The following is a 9494-nucleotide window of genomic DNA, read 5'->3' on the forward strand; positions in this document are numbered from 1 at the left end:
ATATTGTTAGCTGTGGATTACGTTTCTAAATGGGTGGAAGCAATTCCTACCCGCACTGATGATGCTAACACTGTTGTTTCCTTTGTGAGAAACCATATTATCTGTCGCTTTGGATCCCCACGAACAATCGTGAGCGATCAAGGCACCCATTTTTGTAACAGGAGACTAACAGGACTAATGAAGAAGCATGGGATAATTTATAAGGTTGCAATAGCATACCATCCTCAGACCAATAGGCAAGCCGAGGTGTCAAATAGAGAGATAAAGCGTATCTTGCAGAAGATAGTAAAGCCCCATAGAAGAGACTGGAGCACCAGGCTACAAGATGCACTCTGGGCATACAGAACAGCATACAAAACACCCATTGGGATGAGCCCTTTTCGCTTAGTTTATGGAAAAGCTTGTCATCTCCCGGTAGAAATAGAGCACAAAGCCTTTTGGGCAGTCAAGGAGTGCAATATGGGAATTGAGAAAGCCGGGGCTGAAAGGAAGTTACAACTGCAAGAACTGGAGAGCCTTCACCTAGAAGCTTATGAGAACTCAAGGCTACACAAGGAGAAGATGAAGGCTGTACATGACCAGAACATCAAGAGGAAAGAGTTCCAACCTGGGGACTCATTCCTCCTTTACAAATCTCGACTGAGGCTCATGCCAGGCAAGTTGAGATCAAGATGGGAAGGTCTATACAGAGTAGAGAAGGCCGAACCGTACGGAGTTTATCACCTTATCCATCCTTCGAGCTCGGAGCTTATCAAAGTTAATGGACATCGTTTAAAGTTGTACCATGGCGAAAAGCGGAAGAAAGACAAGGAACTCGAGATCTTCCTCTTGGAAGATCCCCACATAGCCACAGACTGAGCTAGTAGAGCGTCCAACTTACGGACGTTAAAGCAAAGTGCTAGGTGGGAGACAACCCACCATGGTATGATCGTTCTTTTCTTTATTTTTAATTTTTCTTATTCGATAACTCTTCTCTTTATTAATATTTTTGTGCATCTGCATTTACATATTTAAAAAAAAGAGACAGAGAGAGAGCCACGCGACGCGAACGCATCAGCGACGCGTCCGCGTGGCAAGGAGAGGAGAGAAAAATTAAAAACGAATAGAGAGTCTTGCTGGAGCATGGCTGGAGGCGTGCCAGTGGCACAAATCAACCCATGCGACTGCGTCACTGACGCGTCCGCGTCGTATGCGCATAACGGCCTCCCACGTGACCGCGTGCCCCACGCGGCCGCGTGCCCCGATTTTCGACGTAGAAAGGGTGCACAGCTGGAAGTTGTGCTAGAGTGGTGCTGGACTGGCGCTGGACGCGCAGTCCCCCTCATGCGATTGCGTGCCCCACGCGGTCGTGTCATACCCCATATATTGCCCACTCACGCGATCGCATGCCCCATGCGATCGCGTCACCTCAAATTTGGCACATATATCAATTTAAACAGAGAGTTGTGTTGGCGTGAAGCTGCACTCGCGCCAGAAGCACAAACTGGGTCACACGACCGCGTGACCGACGCGACCGCGTCCCTCACCTTAAGCACAAGTCGCGCGATCGCGTGCTCCATGCGATCACGTCACTTGCGCCGCACAGCTCAACCTAAATTGCCAAAATATCTTATCTTTTTCCTCTCTAATCCTAATTTTTCTTTTCCCTCCTTACTTCTTCCTCCCCCCTTCTTCCTTCTATCTCACCTTTCACTCTCACTCTCCCTCACCTCCATTAACAAGGTTTTTATTTTCTTCTTCATCCTTTTCTTTTCTATCATTCTTCTTATTTTATTTGTTATTTTCTTTTCTTTTCTTTTTCTTTTCATTATTCATATTTTCTTTCTTCTTCTTTCCTTTTTACATGGTGTTAGAATTTTATTTGAGTCATTATTTTTCCTTACTATGCTTGTGGATTATTGCAAATTGCTTGACAATTATATATTATTTTCTTTAAAGGGTTGCTTGCATGTTCACTTTAATACTTTCTATACCTTCTTCACCATGCATGCTATGTGTTTGTGAAAAAGCCCATATGGCACTATGCACTTCTCTATATTATTCTACTATTCAATGCTTGCTTTTCACAAATCCCCTTTACTATTATATTAATTGAATTTAATTGTCAATACAAATGTGATGGTTTGTTACAAAGTCATGCTTGGTCTATGCTACCCATGCCCTTTGCCGGCATGCCAATAAATACCTTGCATTTACTTGTATCATATGCACTAACTATTTTCCATTAATGATTTTTCACATGTACTCATGAGCATGTGTTAACATCATTTACCTTTTAATGTGCATTTCTAACCATCCTTTTCCGTTCTCTTCATTGCTATATATCTCTTTAAATTTAATTTACTTTCTCTTCCCTCTTTCAGGATGGCCACCAAGAAAGAAAAGGAGAAAGCTACTCCCAAACCTCCAGCAAGAAGAGGAACTAAAAGAGCACTAGTGGCAGAGCCTTCTTCAACTGCAGTCAAGCCCTCAATAAAACGAGTTAAGAGGATCATAAAGGTTGACGAAAAGGAGAAAGCCTTTCCAGCAAAGGACACTGCGCGATTTTCCAATCGGTACTGTGAGCAGATGTTCCCTATTCTGGATGAAAGGAGTTACAACAACGAACACCTTCTTATCCTCCCGCCCAATATTGCTACTTTTGTTGAGCCGCAAATTGAACGAAGACAATGGGGTTTCCTACAGAGACAACAGAAGCAGGTCAATCTTTCTTGGGTAGTCGAGTTCTACTCTAACTTCTACCTGCCTACCCTGCAGTCTATCTTTGTCTGTCAGAAGCAAGTCCCCATTACAGAAGAGGCTATTCAACAAGCTTTGAGTCTTCCCCCTTTTTCAGAAGGATTGGACACTTTTCAAAAAGCTGCACTCAAGTGCCAGATGTACCAATTTGACTGGGAAGCTGTTCTCAGAGTTATCGCACTACCTGGTAGCCGTTGGATCTACGGATACCATCGTACCCGCCCTAAGGGTATATTGGCTTCAGCACTTACCTTGGAGGCTTGCGTATGGGCACAGATCATGTCCCATTACGTCTTTTCGAGCACTCACGAGTCCTCCTTCACTGCGGACATGGCCGTTCTACTATGGTGTATCCTTACAGACCAGCCTCTGAATCTACCATGACATATCCGGAATGCCATGGGACACGTACAAATTGCGGGCAACTTACCTTTTCCCGCCTTGGTCTCAGATCTTGTCTCAGCAGCCGGAGTTTCCTACTGAGCTGGAGACACCAAAGCCATGCTCCCACGGGATAATCAGTATGTCCCCAATGGGAAGTACCTCAGACTTCCAGCAACCACTACCAGCCTTCCTACTGCTCCAGTTGAAGATATTCCTTCTTCAACACCACAAGCACCTACAACTGATGAACTGCTCCAGCAGATAATCCAAAGATTGGATTGGCAAGAACAAAAAGCGAAGTTAAGAGAGCGCCGTCACGAGCGCCGATACAAACACCTCAAGGAGCTACTCAAAGGATACTTCAAGGACTCAAACACCCCGAACTCCACTTCTTTTACCAGCACAGGGAGCCATGATGGTCTCGACTGTGGAGATACTGCAACCAGCCCACCCCTGTTCCTGATAGATGGCACCGAGGATGGTGCAAAGCCTTAAGTGTGGGGAGGTCGGTCAGTACCTGACTTCCGGAGGTAATTTTCCTTCCCTAGCACCAATGAATTAGGATTTTAGTTAGTTTTTCTTTCTTTTATAGAATAGGATAAATTACATAGTAATAGGTTAGTTGCATGCATGCTCTACTTGATTGAAAAGACAATAAGTTTCTTCTAAGACCCTATCTTTGGAACAAATTTCACTAATTTTTAAAATTTTTATGATAAATCTGCTTGAAGTTGTATTTAGAACATGATGTTTGAGCTAAAAGAACACACAACCTGTGAAGATTTGAGCCTTTATGCATGGTTATACTATTTAACCATAATTAATTTATTCTTGTGTGTTTACTTCTCTATGATTGTAATCTATATTTTGTTTTATCTTATATGTCCAATATTTATTATATTTATATGCTTACACATGATTGAGGCCATTATTTGTTTAAACTCACTCATCCAAATTAAGCCTACCCTTTTCAATTACCTTTTGTTAACCACTTTGAGCCTTTAAATCCCATTTGTTCTATATTTCACCACATTACTAGCCTTAAGAGGAAAAACAATTGTATATCCCAAATTGAATCTTTGGTTAGCTTAAGATAGAATTGTGTGTGCCAGTTAAGTATGGGAAATTGTGGGAACAAAAGTTATTAAGGGGATGTATCATGATAATTTAATGGGAATTTGGATACCTACTCATGTGAAACTATAAGAATAAAAAAATCTATGTGCATTGATAAGCTATGTTTATTTTTATGTAAAAAAAAAAAAGCAATAAATAAATAAGGGAACAAAATTACCCCAATGCTGAATTAAGAATTCAAGGATTAATGCACATATGATAAAAATTAAAATAAAATATTGATACATGAGTATGGAATGAAAAATGGGAACTCTGGGTAGCTAGGTATGAATTCTAAAGTTATGTAAATTATATAGGTTGGGTTGAAGCTTGGGTTAATTAAAGATTCAATTTATAAGCTCACTTGACCATATATGTATCCCTACCCTTACCTTGGCCCCATTACAACCTTGAAAAGACCTCATGATGTTTGCATTGGTATAATAAATGTTGTTGATTGGTTAGGAGAAGAACAAAAATTAGAAAGCATGATTAGAGAAGGATAGAGTGATTACCATATACACTAGAGAGACTAGAGTGTACATACACTATCAGTGAGGGTTCCATGCTTGAATTTCTATGTTCCCTGCTTTCGTGAGCTAGCCTCTTGCATTTTTATCTGCTCTTACTTTATAAGAATTGAATTAGTGGAATTTGAATTATAATTGTTTTGAAGAACTTACTTTTGATCAAGTGGACAAGAATCATATAGTTGCATTCATATATATAGGTTGCATTGCATTTCATAGGTTTTACATGTTCTTACTCATTTCATTTATCTCCTTCAATTAAGCATGAGGACATGCTAATGATTAAGTGTGGGGAGGTTGATAAACCACTATTTCATGGTTTGTATTGTGTTTAAATTGTGTGGTTTTATCATGATCTTTGCCCAATTATTCATTAAATAAGCATGCATTTATATTTCCTTCCTAAAGATGTTTTATGGTTGAAAACTTGCTTCCTAGAGACTTTGAATTATGTATTTTATTTCTCCCTTATTCCATTCGATGCCGTGATCTGTGTGTTAAGTGTCTCAGGCTTTATAGGGCATGAATGAGTTGGAGATTGGAAGGGAAGCCTGCAAAAATAGAAGGAACACAAGAAATTGAGGAGATGACCAGCGAGAAGCGACGCGGCCGCATAGATGACGCGACCGCGCGGAAGAGAGCAATTTGAAGCGACACGGCCGCATGGATGACGCGACCACGCGACATGGAATAGCACGAGTGACGCGGCCGCATGGGCAACGCGTCTGCGTGGCAAAAGCAGAAACGCAAATGACGCGTCCGCATGAGCGACGTGATCGCGTGACGTGCACGATCTGCATAATTTGCAGATTCGCTGGGGGCGATTTCGGGCCCTATTTTGACCCAGTTTTCGGCCCGGAACAGCAGACTAGAGCCAGAGAACATGCAGAAACCAAAAACAACATTTATTCTACACAGTTTTAGTTTTTAGATCTAGTTTTACTCCTCCTCTAGGTTTTTTGTTCTCTACACATTCATAGTTCTTAGGATTTTAGTTTCTTTAGCTTTTTGCATTGGGATATTGAGAAGAGTTATTACCTCATCAAGACTTCGTCATTCTAGTTCGTTTTCTTTACTTGGCTTACTCTTCCATGTTCCTTGCTTTGTTTAATTTTACCATTGGAATATTTTTAGGATATTTAATACAAGGATCACTTTTATTTTTAATTGATTATTTTCAATTTTTATTTATAATGCCTTTCTTTAATTCCTTTTCATATGCTACGAATTTTACCTTTACAATGAATGAGTAGTTCCCTAACTTGATGGGGAGTTGATTGAAAGGAACCCTTGAGTTGGAAGGTTCAAGAGAAAGATTGCAATTGGGTTATTGTTGGATTGCTCTCTAATTCCTAACACCAATCCTCCCCAGAGTGGATTGGGACTTGTGAATAGAACAACATCCCAACTTGTTTTACCTCCCTTTACTTAGTAAAGAATAACTAAACGAAATAACTCTCAATTGTCAATTAACCTTAAGAGTGTTCCATCAAGAATAGGGCTTCCATGTAATCAACTCCCAGTCAAGGCTTTTATTTACATTATTCAATTTCATCAATTTAATTTCCTGTTTACTCAACTCAACTCTTTTCAAAAACATCTGATTAATAAAATAGCACCCTTTCCTACAACTCGTTGGGAGACGACCTGGGATTCATACTCCCAGTATTTTAAATTCAATTTTCTGTGACACCTTTCTAAATTGATAGGCGGATTTCTGGCGAGTTAAGAACTATACTTGCAACGTACATATTTCAACAATTTTTAATTCGCCAAATTCTGCCCGCATCAGTTCTACACAACATTAAAACAATCCAAATTACCTTCTCTACATCCTCATTCTTTCCATAGTATACAACACATCATTTCAACCACTCCAATTCAACAACCCATATCCAAAATAACATTATACATCAATGAAACAACAATAATAATTCATATTCATAAATTCTCACTACAACAGCATCATCCACAAGCAATAACCATCAATCTATTCTCATACTCATTCAACATCCTTCATAAATTTTACTAAGCATTAAGCACAATCATGCATTCCAGCCTATACTATCGTCATCTAGCCTAAGTTTTCACAAGACATTATATATTAAATACGAGAAACCTAAACCATACCTTGGCCGATTTCTACGTATTATCCAAGGCAATCCACTTAGGCAAAAAGCAAGCCCTCAACACCAAAAACTCAGCTCTAGCACCAACCAAAGCTTCCACTTAAGCTTTCAACACATCCAATAGCTTGATATCACATATACATACACACCTAACACATTTTATAACATTTGTATACCTAAACTTTAATACCCAACATACTCAATTAAGGAAGAATCTAGGGTTCTCAAGTTTTTACCTTACCCAAGTGTCAAATAAGTAAGAGTGAATATTTTCCTCAAGCTAATCGAGTCCTAATACATCAAAGAAACAAAATCTCAATACCACTCTAAGAATTTTCAAAAATTTGGGGAAAGTAGAGGCTGAGAGTGAAAATGGAATTTCCTTACCAAATTTTGTACCAGGCTTTGTAGAGCTCGACGCTGCGGACGCGTGGCCACAAACGGTGCGACGATCAGAGCTCAGAGCGGAAAAATATGGGTGTTTGAAATGAAGGCAAGGGTTTTGAGTTCTTCTTCTCTTCTCCAAAAATGTTTGCAACATGAATGAAGAGAAGAAGGAAGGGAAGCTGTATTCATTCAAGTGTTGCTGGGTTGAATTGGGCCTTGGACCCGGTTCGCCTGGTTCGGCTTGTTTGGCCTAATCTTGGGCCAAATTCTTTGAAATTAGTGTCAAATTTTTTATTTTAATTAACTCTATCATCTTTTACTATAAAACAAGTGTAATAACTCGTGCCATACACATGAGAAGATTGAAATTATAATTTTAAATTATTTTTTTAAGATTAATTTAAATTATAATAATTTGATTAATAAAAATGTAACATGTTATGTATTGTTTATTTTTTTTAATCTAGTGTTAAATGTATTAACTTTAAGATAGTTATTAATTGGTTTTAGTAATCTACTTTTTTTAATAAATCAAACATATATACTCAATATGACCATAAATAACCTAGTAATACTTAGACCCACCAACAAATTTTTATATGTTATTTTACTGTCAAGTAAGAACATATCAAAATCAGCTCAAAATAAACAATAAATTATTAGAGAATTCTAATGCACGAAATTTTCTAATAAACAATAAATAATTTAAACTCACTAAAAAATAACTCAACACTTTTCTTTGATGCCTGCAAAACATATACCTAAAATAATATTATATCAATATTAGTATACAGTTTTACAATCATCGACTGTATTTACTATACGTGACTCCTTCTTAAAAGTTATTCTACACACGTGTGCAGTCGGAAGATAAATTGCTGGACTTTTTTTTATTTTTCTAAATTATTATAATTATGCATTATTCATTAAATGCTAATTGTAATATAATTGTAACATTATAATATAATTATAATAAAGATATTTTTCTAAAATAAATTTAAAAGAGAGAATAGTGCTTTCATTTTGGAGGAAAAATGAATTCATGAGGAATATATTGACACCTCACTTTTATTAGTTGATAATGTATTAAATATTGATTTTATATAATTATAATAAAGATATTTTTCTAAATTAGTATAATCATGCATTATTTGTTAAATGCTAATTGTAATATAATTATAATAAAGATATTTTTCTAAAATAAATTTAGAAGAGAAAATAGTGATTTTATTTTGGAGGAAAAATGATTTCATGAGAAATTGACACCTCACTTTTATTAGTTGGGAGAAATTCAATTTTAGTATGTTTCTCATTATTATATATTTTTTCTAATCATATATCCAATATTTTCTTTTCTTTGTTTCAGCATTTTGAATCTGGGTTTATCTTCTTGTAGTTCTTACTTTTTAGTCATTCCATTAGATGTAGTTGATAACTATTGAAATTCTTTGATTAACAGGAGAAAAATATATTATTATATGATAGAATTAATATGAGTATATTTTGTTATTAAATAAACAAAGTTAATATAAAATAAAATTACACATAAAAAAAAGCAAAGAAAACAAAATTAAAATAGCAAAAGTAATAAAAAGATTATTTTTACAATTTTATTTTGTCATTTTTATGTATAGAAGATTAGAAAATAGTAAACTTCTAACTAAATTAATTTGTATTTGTTGTATTCAATTTAAATAAGTAATAAATTATCTTATTTTAATTTATTCTTTAAATTTATATATCATAAAAATTAAATCAAATAATTGATATTCATAATTTTAAATTATGTGATACTTAAATATCTAATCAAATTAATTAGTTGATATAATTAATTCATCATAATGAATTGTATTTAATGAGTTAAATAAAATAAATTAGAAAACACTCTCAGAAGCATGCTACATTGACTCTATCATTAAATGTAAAAATTTGATTTTTATATAATAGAACTAGTGTATGTTCCCGTGTCCTACACGGGATAATACATAAAATTATATAAATTTTTTTATTAAAATTTAAATAAAAAATATACATAGTAATTATTATTATAAATATTTTATAACTTAAAAATATTAAAAATAATTAATATTTATTTTAATCAATTTAAATTTATTGAATGATCATCTCAGTTGTCCGCTTAAGCAAGTATTTGGAGTTCGAATCTCGCCTTGTGTGTATCACAATCCATTAGTTAGCGATAGACCCTTAA

The sequence above is a fragment of the Arachis ipaensis genome, chromosome B7 (genome assembly GCF_059453495.1).
Source record: "Arachis ipaensis isolate K30076 ecotype BB chromosome B7, ASM5945349v1, whole genome shotgun sequence".
Lineage (NCBI taxonomy): Eukaryota > Viridiplantae > Streptophyta > Magnoliopsida > Fabales > Fabaceae > Arachis > Arachis ipaensis.